Genomic DNA, 8,222 nt, shown 5'->3' with positions numbered 1-8,222 from the left:
TGACTGTGCAAGAGAGGGACCATGCCTTAATCCCCATTTTGTTTAAATGTCAGCCGTAATATGATTAATTGTGGAAAATTTTGCAACATCTAAATCAGATAAAAAGGCTAATTTTCTCCACATATAAAGAGCTCTTACAAATCAATTGATCAATGATTCAATAGATAAATGAAAAAAAGTTGTGAACAGACGACTAACTCAGAATGAAAAGGCTTCACTCAAAAGAAAAGCAATGTGCTTGTGTGTGGTGGCTCACACCTATGATCCTAACGTTGGCAGGCCATGGCAGAATGATTACTCAAGATCAGGAGTTCAAGACCAGCCTAGGCAACATAGCAAGACCCCATCTCTAAAAAAAAAAAAACATTAAATGGTGCACACCTGAGCAAGATCATGTCTTAAAAAAAAAAAGAGAAAGAGAGAGAAAAAAAGATTCAAATGAAAATCACAACGCAAAGCTGATGGTAAGGACTTAACAATTTTGATAATATGGGTTGGCAAGGGCATGGGGCAAGTGTCACCTTCTTGTGCCCCCTCCTGGGAACACAGTTGGTAAATATATAAAACCAAAAAGTATATATCCTTTTGACCCAGCAATTCCACATCAAGGAAGTTTCTTAACAGGTATATTTGCAAAGAAAACAAGGAAATCAATGGTAGTGTCTGTAGTAGCAAAAGACTGGGAGCAACCTAAATGCCCATTGCAGGAGACTGGTGAATTAAGGTACATCAGCCCGGGGAACATAGCAAGACCTCATCTCTACAAAAAATACAAAAATTCGCTGGGTGTGGTGACACGTGCCTATAGTCCTAGCTACTTGGGAGGCTGAGGTGGGAGGATTGCTTGAGTCCAGGTGGATCATGAGGTCAGGATTTTGAGACCAACCTGGCCAGCATGGTGAAATCCCGTCTCTACTAAAGATACAAAAAATTAGCCAGGTGTGGTGGCATGTGCCTGTAATCCCAGCTACTTGGGAGGCTGAAGCAGGAGAACTGCTTGAACCCTGGAGGTGGAGGTTGCAGTGAGCTGAGATTGCGCCACTGCACTCCAGCCTGGGTGATGGGGTGAGACTCCATCTCAGAAAAAAAAAAAAATTAAATACACCTATCAGTGGAATACTACATTGCTGTTAAAAAGAAAGAGGGGCTAAACCAAATGTGGTATATGTATACAACAGATATTACCCATAAATAAAGGAACAAAGTGCTGATACAAACCTGCAACATGGAGGGGGCTTGCCAACGTTACGTTAAGAGAAAGAAGCAGACACAAAAGGCCATATATTGTATTCATAAGAGACACCCACATTGCACAAATCCATAGACACAGAAGACAGATTAGTGGTTGCCAGGGACTGGGGCAAGGGATGCGGGGGTGTCTGCTCATGGGTGTGGGATTTCTTTTTAGGATGATGAAAGTGTCCTGCAAGCAGACAGTGGTGATGGTTGCACAGCTCTGAATATACTAAAAACCACTCAATTGTACACATTAAAGGGTCAGTTTTATGATGTGTGAATCGTATATACATAAAGATGAGGGAGATCTAAGTGTTTTGATATGGAACTAGTTTCCAAGATCACCGGTTAAGTGAAGGATGTTAGTACAGCTGTAAGTAAAGGATGCTGCCATTTAGGGGAAAATTGCAGGAATATATATCCATCAATATTAATATCTGAATTATGCATTCACTTTCTTTTTTTTTTTTTTTTTTTGAGACGGAGTTTCGCTCATGTTACCCAGGCTGGAGTGCAATGGCGCGATCTCGGCTCACCGCAACCTCCGCCTCCTGGGTTCAGGCAATTCTCCTGCCTCAGCCTCCTGAGTAGCTGGGATTACAGGCGTATGCCACCATGCCCAGATAACGTTTTGTATTTTCAGTAGAGACGGGGTTTCACCATGTTGACCAGGATGGTCTCGATCTCTTGACCTCGTGATCCACCCGCCACGGCCTCCCAAATTGCTGGGATTACGGGCTTGAGCCACCGCGCCCGGCCTGCATTCAGTTTCTCTAGAAGGATTCACAAGAAACTGACCACCTTCAGGAAGGTGAACTGAGGGACTGACGGTGTTAGGTTTTTTTTTTTTTTTGTTCTTCTTGAGATGAAGTCTTGCCCTGTTGCCCAGGCTGGAATACAGTGGTGCAATCTTTGCTCACAGCAACCTCTGTCTCCTGAGTTCAAGAGATTCTCCTGCTTCAGCCTCCTGAGTAGCTGGGACTACAGGCGCATGCTACTGCGCCAGGCTAATTTTTGTGTTTTCAGTAGAGACAGGGTTTCACCATGTTGGCCAGTCTGGTCTCCAACTCCTGACCTCAAGTGATCCCCCCACCTTGGCCACCGGTGTTAGTTTTCATTGTGAATCCCTCTGCACTGTTTGAAAAAAAAATTAGTGTCAAAAAGTATGCATGGCATAGTCACCCCTCGCCCTAAAAACGAAGTGTGTGTATCTGTATGTCTGTGTATGTGTGTCTGTGTGCCTGTGTGTGTGTGTCTATGGTATGTGTGTGTTTATGTGGTATGTGCGTGGGGTGTGTGTAAAACAGGAGCCCTTGCCATACAGGCGCCCCTTGGCTCATTTGGGCCGCCTGTGTTCAGGCTGTGCCTGGCACAGCCTGATCAGGAAGTAGTACCTAGGCTGCATCCAAAACATGTTGCCTGAGGTCTCAGGAGCTGTTGTCTGCAGCTGGGGAGTGCTCCTGGGTGCTGTGTAGAGGTTTCCATGTCGGTTTCCACCTCCAGGGAGAAACATGGGGCAGAGGAACCACAAGTGTTGGGGCTGATTTAAGAGCTCTTCTAACTAGGGCCCCAGCCCCTGGGAGGCCGTGGGGGTGGCTCCTAAGGGAGATGACCCCCTCCATGCTCTCCCAGGATCCCACTGCTGAGGACCCAGGGCTCCCAGTTGCTCGGGACACACCTGAGTGGAGGCTATTCAGGGCAGTGAGTAGGGGAGATAGGAACCTGGCCAGGAGGTGGGCTGGCAGGCAGCCAGGGTCTGCCCTATGCCTGTAAGCTGGGGCCTCACAAAGCTGATGTTGGCTGTGTCCTGTGTCCTCCCTTGACCCCTGGGAGAAAGGAAAAGGAAAAGGAAAAGGGGGGCGGGAAAGACAGACAGAGAGACAGACAGTAGTACAGGGACACACACACGCATACAGGGAGACAATGTTAGAGACAGAGATAAAGAGTGACCACTGCCCCGCTCCCCACCGTGCCATCCCTGAGCCTTTATCTGAGTGACTGAATGCATCATCACAGCTGCCCCTGGAGGAGGGAGCTGGCACAGGAAAGGGAGGCCAGGGAGGGTGGCAAACTGTTGCACAGCCAGCAGCAGCCAGATTCAAATTCTGGCTTCGGAACCCTGGGGCAGTCGCCAGGATAATGCAGGTCCAGGATCAGCCCTGGGGCCCTGCACTGTCCCCTTTCCCTCCCGACAGGCGCCCCTTGGCCCATTTGGGCTGCTTATGCCCAGCCTTGGTGGGACATTCCTGGGGCACAGCTGACCTGTCTTGGACTCCTCGGGCAAGAGAAGGGTGGCCTGGTGTCGAAGAGGAGCCCAGCACAGGGCTAACAATGTGGGGCCTGTAGGCCGAGTGTGGCCAGGAGGAGGTTTCAGTCCAGCCTATCCCTGAGTGAGACACTGAGTGACCTTGGCCAAATTGCTTCCCCTCTCTGAGCCTCAGTGTGTTCACCTGGAAAATGGGGATAGGGCACTTGTCTCAGGGCAAGTTGCTATGAGGAGCATCTAAATGAGGCCCATGCATTTCTTTGCCCAGTGCCTGGCATAGACTGATCAGGAAACAGTATCTAGGTTGCATCCAAAACATGTCGCATGTAGTCTGCAGAGTGAGGAATCTGGGCAGGCTGGGGGTGCAAGGCCTGGGACAGCAAGAATGGTTGCTTTTGGCAAAGAGGATATTGGGGAAAGAATCTAGGTTTTCTGGGTTTGTTTTTTTTTTTTTTTTTTTTTTTTTGACACGCAGTCTCACTCTGTCATCCAGGCTGGAGTGCAATGGTGCGATCTCAGCTCACTGCAACCTCCGCCTCCTGGTTCAAGTGATTCTCCTGCCTCAGCCTCCTGAGTAGCTGGGATGGATTACAGGCACCCACTATCATGCCTGGCTAATTATTATATTTTTGTAGAGACCAGGTTGGCCAGGCTGGTCATGAACTCCTGACTTCAAGTGATCCGCCCACCTTGGCCTCCCAAAGTGCTGGGATGACGGGTGTGTGAGCCACCGAGCCCAGCAGTCTGAGGTTTTCTAAAGGCCTTTTGTTACCAACTGTCACCTGAAAGGCTTCTATTAGCCAGTCTTGTGGGCTGAAGCAAAGAAAACTCATGTTAAAATTCAAGACTCTTCTCTAGGAGGGAAGTATTTACAGAAGACTAAATTCATTCATTCATTTACTGCCCTGTTGTCTTGCTTTGGTCCTAAGTACTGTGCCTGCAATTAGAAAGCTCTGCCACTGGGTGGCGCCTTAGTTTTGCGTCTGCACAGAGATTTTTTTTTTTTTTTTCCTCACCCAACACTCGCCCTCCTGGATGCCAGCTCTGATCCACTCCTAGAAGCTGCCTTTTGAAGAATAAAAAGGGATAGACAGGCTAGAGAGACAGTCTTTAGATTGGTGGAGAAGAATGCTGTGATCAGTTCATAATGTCTGCACTTGGTGAAGGAGTGGAAAGTCGGTTCTGTGCCAGTCATTCTGCCGCCTCGGACTGTGCTTCTGAGTAGACAAGTATGTTTTTCTATTTCATAGTACTTTTTTAGAGTAAGTGGAACTCTTTTTATTTATTTATTTATTTATTTATTTTTGGAACTCTTTTTAAAACACTTGAGCTTACATATCAGAACGATCAATCACTGTGTAAGAAGGGATGCCTGTATGAGTTATTTTTGCAATAGAGAAAATATAATTTGAGATTGGATACTTACACAGAGAGATATGTGAAAAAGCAAACACTGGGCAGGGGCTGGTGGCTCACACCTGTAATTCCAGCACTTTGGGAGGCTGAGACAGGAAGATCACTTGAGCTCAGGAGTTTGAGACCAGCCTGGGCAATGTAGTAAGACCCCGACCCTCAAAAATATTTAAAAATGAGCCGGGCATGGTGGCCTGTAGTCCTAGCTACTGAGGCAGGAGGATCACTTGAGCCCAGGAGTTCGAGGTTACAGTGAGCCATGATCGCACCACTGCACTCCAGCCTGGGTGACACAGCAAACTTGTCTTTATAATATAAAAATTAAAACAAAACAAAAACATTTAGGTGCAGCCTTTCTTACAAATCATGAATAGTCAACAATTTCTAATTTTTTTAACAATGATTTTGAAGAGAGTAAACTTTTATGTCTTTTCTTACCTGATTTTTCCTCTGTGCTCCAAGGCACTCTGATTCTTGCAGATGAGACGGTCATAGCTTTCCTTAGGTCTGTAGCCGTCTGCCTGCTCAGCCTCCGTCTTGGTGGGCCAGTTATTGGAAGAAACTATAAAGGAGTAAGAAAGCCTTTTTGGCTGTACTCTTCTTAAGAATTGCTGAGTTTTATAAAATCATTCTTTTTCATCAATAATTCTCAGTGGCTTCTTAGAATCTTTTTTAGTAGTAAAACATTATAATAGCAATATAATGTCATTAAAACAGTTTTTTAAAAATAAATCACCCATAATCCATCCATCTTAATATAATGATTCCCCAGTTTTGTTTTGTTTTGTTTTTTTTCGGAAGGTTTTTTTTTGGCCTGCTTTTTTGCCAAAGAAACAGTTTCCGGCCCTTTGAATGCCTTTGCCCACCACCCCCCACACCCCACTCCCTCCGGCTGCTGAAAATCCTCCTCCTTTCTCTTACTCTTAGCTGCTTGGTCCTTTGAAGTCAAAGCTGGTTTTATGTCTAATCTGCACTGAATGGGTCATTACTAATAGGCACATGTGGGATCAGAGGGGCCTGATACAGGCTACCGTCTGCACAGGGCAGGAGCTGTCACAGTTTCCGTTCACACGATTGCTGTGTCACATGCCGTGAAAGTAAACGTTAGCAAATGCACATCTGCAGGGTGGGACACACCAGATCTCTTTGGGGACATTAAGGGTTTGTCCATATATATATATATGTTTTGTTTTTAATGGAGATGAGGTTTCACCATGTTGGCCAGGCTGGTCTTGAACTCCTGACCTCAGATGATCTGCCTGTCTCAGCCTCCCAAAGTGTGGGATTACAGGCTTGAGCCACCATTACCAGCCTCGATATCTTCTTCTTTTTTTTTTTAGACAGAGTTTTGCTCTTGTTGCCAAGGCTGAAGTGCAATGCCATGATTTCGGTTCACTACAACCTCTGCCTCCCAGGTTCAAATGATTCTCCTGTCTCAGCCTCCCAGCCTCCTGAGTAGCTGGGATTACAGGTGCAAGTATCACCATGCCTGGCTAATCTTTTTTATTTTTAGTAGAGACAGGGTTTCACCATATTAGTGAGGCTGGTCTCGAACGCCTGACCTCAGGTGATATACCGGCCTTGGCCTTCCAAAGTGCTGGGATTACAGGCATAAGCCACCACGCCTGGCCAATATCTTCTTTTTGAACATTTTTAAAATTTTTATTTTTTTGAGACAGGGTCTTGCTCTGTTACCCAGGCTGGAGTGCAGTGGTACAATCTTGGCTCACTGCAGCCTCAACCTCCAAAGCTCAAGTGATCCTGCTGCCTCAGCCTCCCAAGTAACTATGACAATCGTTGTGGATCACCACACCTGGCTAACTAAAACAAATTTTGTTTTGTATAGATGGGGCCTGCCTATGCTGCCCAGACTGGTCTTGAACTCCTGGGCTCAAGTGATCCTCCCACCTTAGCCACCTAAAGTGCTGGGATTACAGGCATGAGCCACCATGCCTGGCCTTGTATGGTATTTGAATTGTGTCTCAATCAAGCTACACACACACATTCAAACGGAACAGACTTTAAAGGTGAGAAATGTTTTCTTGTTTCCAATCTGTTACTTTGGTGATCTCTAACGAATTACTTTTGTAATTAAGAACACATGTGCTGGCTTTGGCAGCACATATAGTAGAAATTGGAACAACACAAAGAAGATTAGCATGGCCCTTTAACAAATTAAAAAATATTTAAGCATTAAAAGAAAGAAATTATACATGAAAAAGAACATACCTTATTTTTAATTTAAAAAACACATTCACTGGCTGGGCCCAGTGGCTCAGACCTGTAATCCCAGCATTTTGTGAGGCTGAGGTGGGTGGATCACCTGAGGTCAGGAGTTTGAGACCAGCCTGACCAACATGGTGAAACCCTGTCTCTATTAAAAATGCAAAAATTAGCCAAGTGTGGTGGCACGTGCCTATAGTCCCAGCTACTTGGGAGGCTGAGGCAGGAAAATCACTCAAACCCAGGAGGCAGAGGTTGCGGTGAGCCAAGATCACGCCACTGCGCTCCAGCCTGGGTGACAGAGTGAGTCCCTGTCTCAAAAAAAAAAAAAAAAAAATTTTTTTTTTTTTTTTTTTTTTTTTTTGAGACGGAGTTTCTCTCTTATTATCCAGGTTGGAGTGTAGTGGTGTGATCTTGGCTCACTGCAAGCTACGCCTCCCGGTTCGAGCAATTCTCCTGCCTCAGCCTCCCAAGCAGCTGGGACTACAGGTGTCAAAAAAAATTTTTTTTTAATAAAAAAAAAAAAAAACACATTCACCACTCTTAGGTCTATCTACCCAAGAGAAATGGACATAGGGTCATACAAAAACTTGCACCTGAGTGTTCACAACAGCATTATCTTTAAGAATCAAAGATGGCAACAGCCCAAATGTGCGTCGACAGGTGAATGGACAGACATGAGGTCCATCCACATAATGAAATATCATTCAGAAGGAATGAATCACTGGCACCTGCTGCAACATGGGTCAGCCTTAACAACATTATGTACAGTGGAAGAAACCGTCCACAAAAGGCCACATGGTGTATGATTCCACTTACGTGAAATACCCAGAATAGGGAAATCTACAGAGAGAAAGTGGTTTCCAGGAGCTGGCGGTGGGGTGGTGGGGGCTGCAGGAGAATGGGGAATCACTGCAAATAGATATAGGTTTTTGTTTTGTTTTGTTTTTGTTTTTTTGTTTTTTTGAGATGGAGTCTTGCTCTGTAGCCCAGGCTGTGCAGTAGTTTGATCTCGGCTCACTGCAACCTCTGCCTCCAGGGTCCCAGTTCAAGCAATTCTCCTACCTCAGCCTCCCAAGTCGCT

The 8,222-nt window shown here is 45.8% G+C and overlaps 1 non-coding gene across 1 annotated transcript; it reads left to right on the top strand.

The window, feature by feature from the left end:
• The first annotated feature begins 7,018 nt into the window (after nucleotides 1-7,018).
• On the top strand, nucleotides 7,019-7,127 carry LOC119467084. Its single transcript, XR_005195611.1, has one exon. It is a non-coding gene; the product is annotated as a U6 spliceosomal RNA (small nuclear RNA).
• Nucleotides 7,128-8,222: the final 1,095 nt, after the last annotated feature.

This window comes from Cebus imitator, unplaced genomic scaffold (assembly GCF_001604975.1).
Source record: "Cebus imitator isolate Cc_AM_T3 unplaced genomic scaffold, Cebus_imitator-1.0 Scaffold258, whole genome shotgun sequence".
Lineage (NCBI taxonomy): Eukaryota > Metazoa > Chordata > Mammalia > Primates > Cebidae > Cebus > Cebus imitator.
This window is presented reverse-complemented; position numbering and strand designations above follow the sequence as displayed.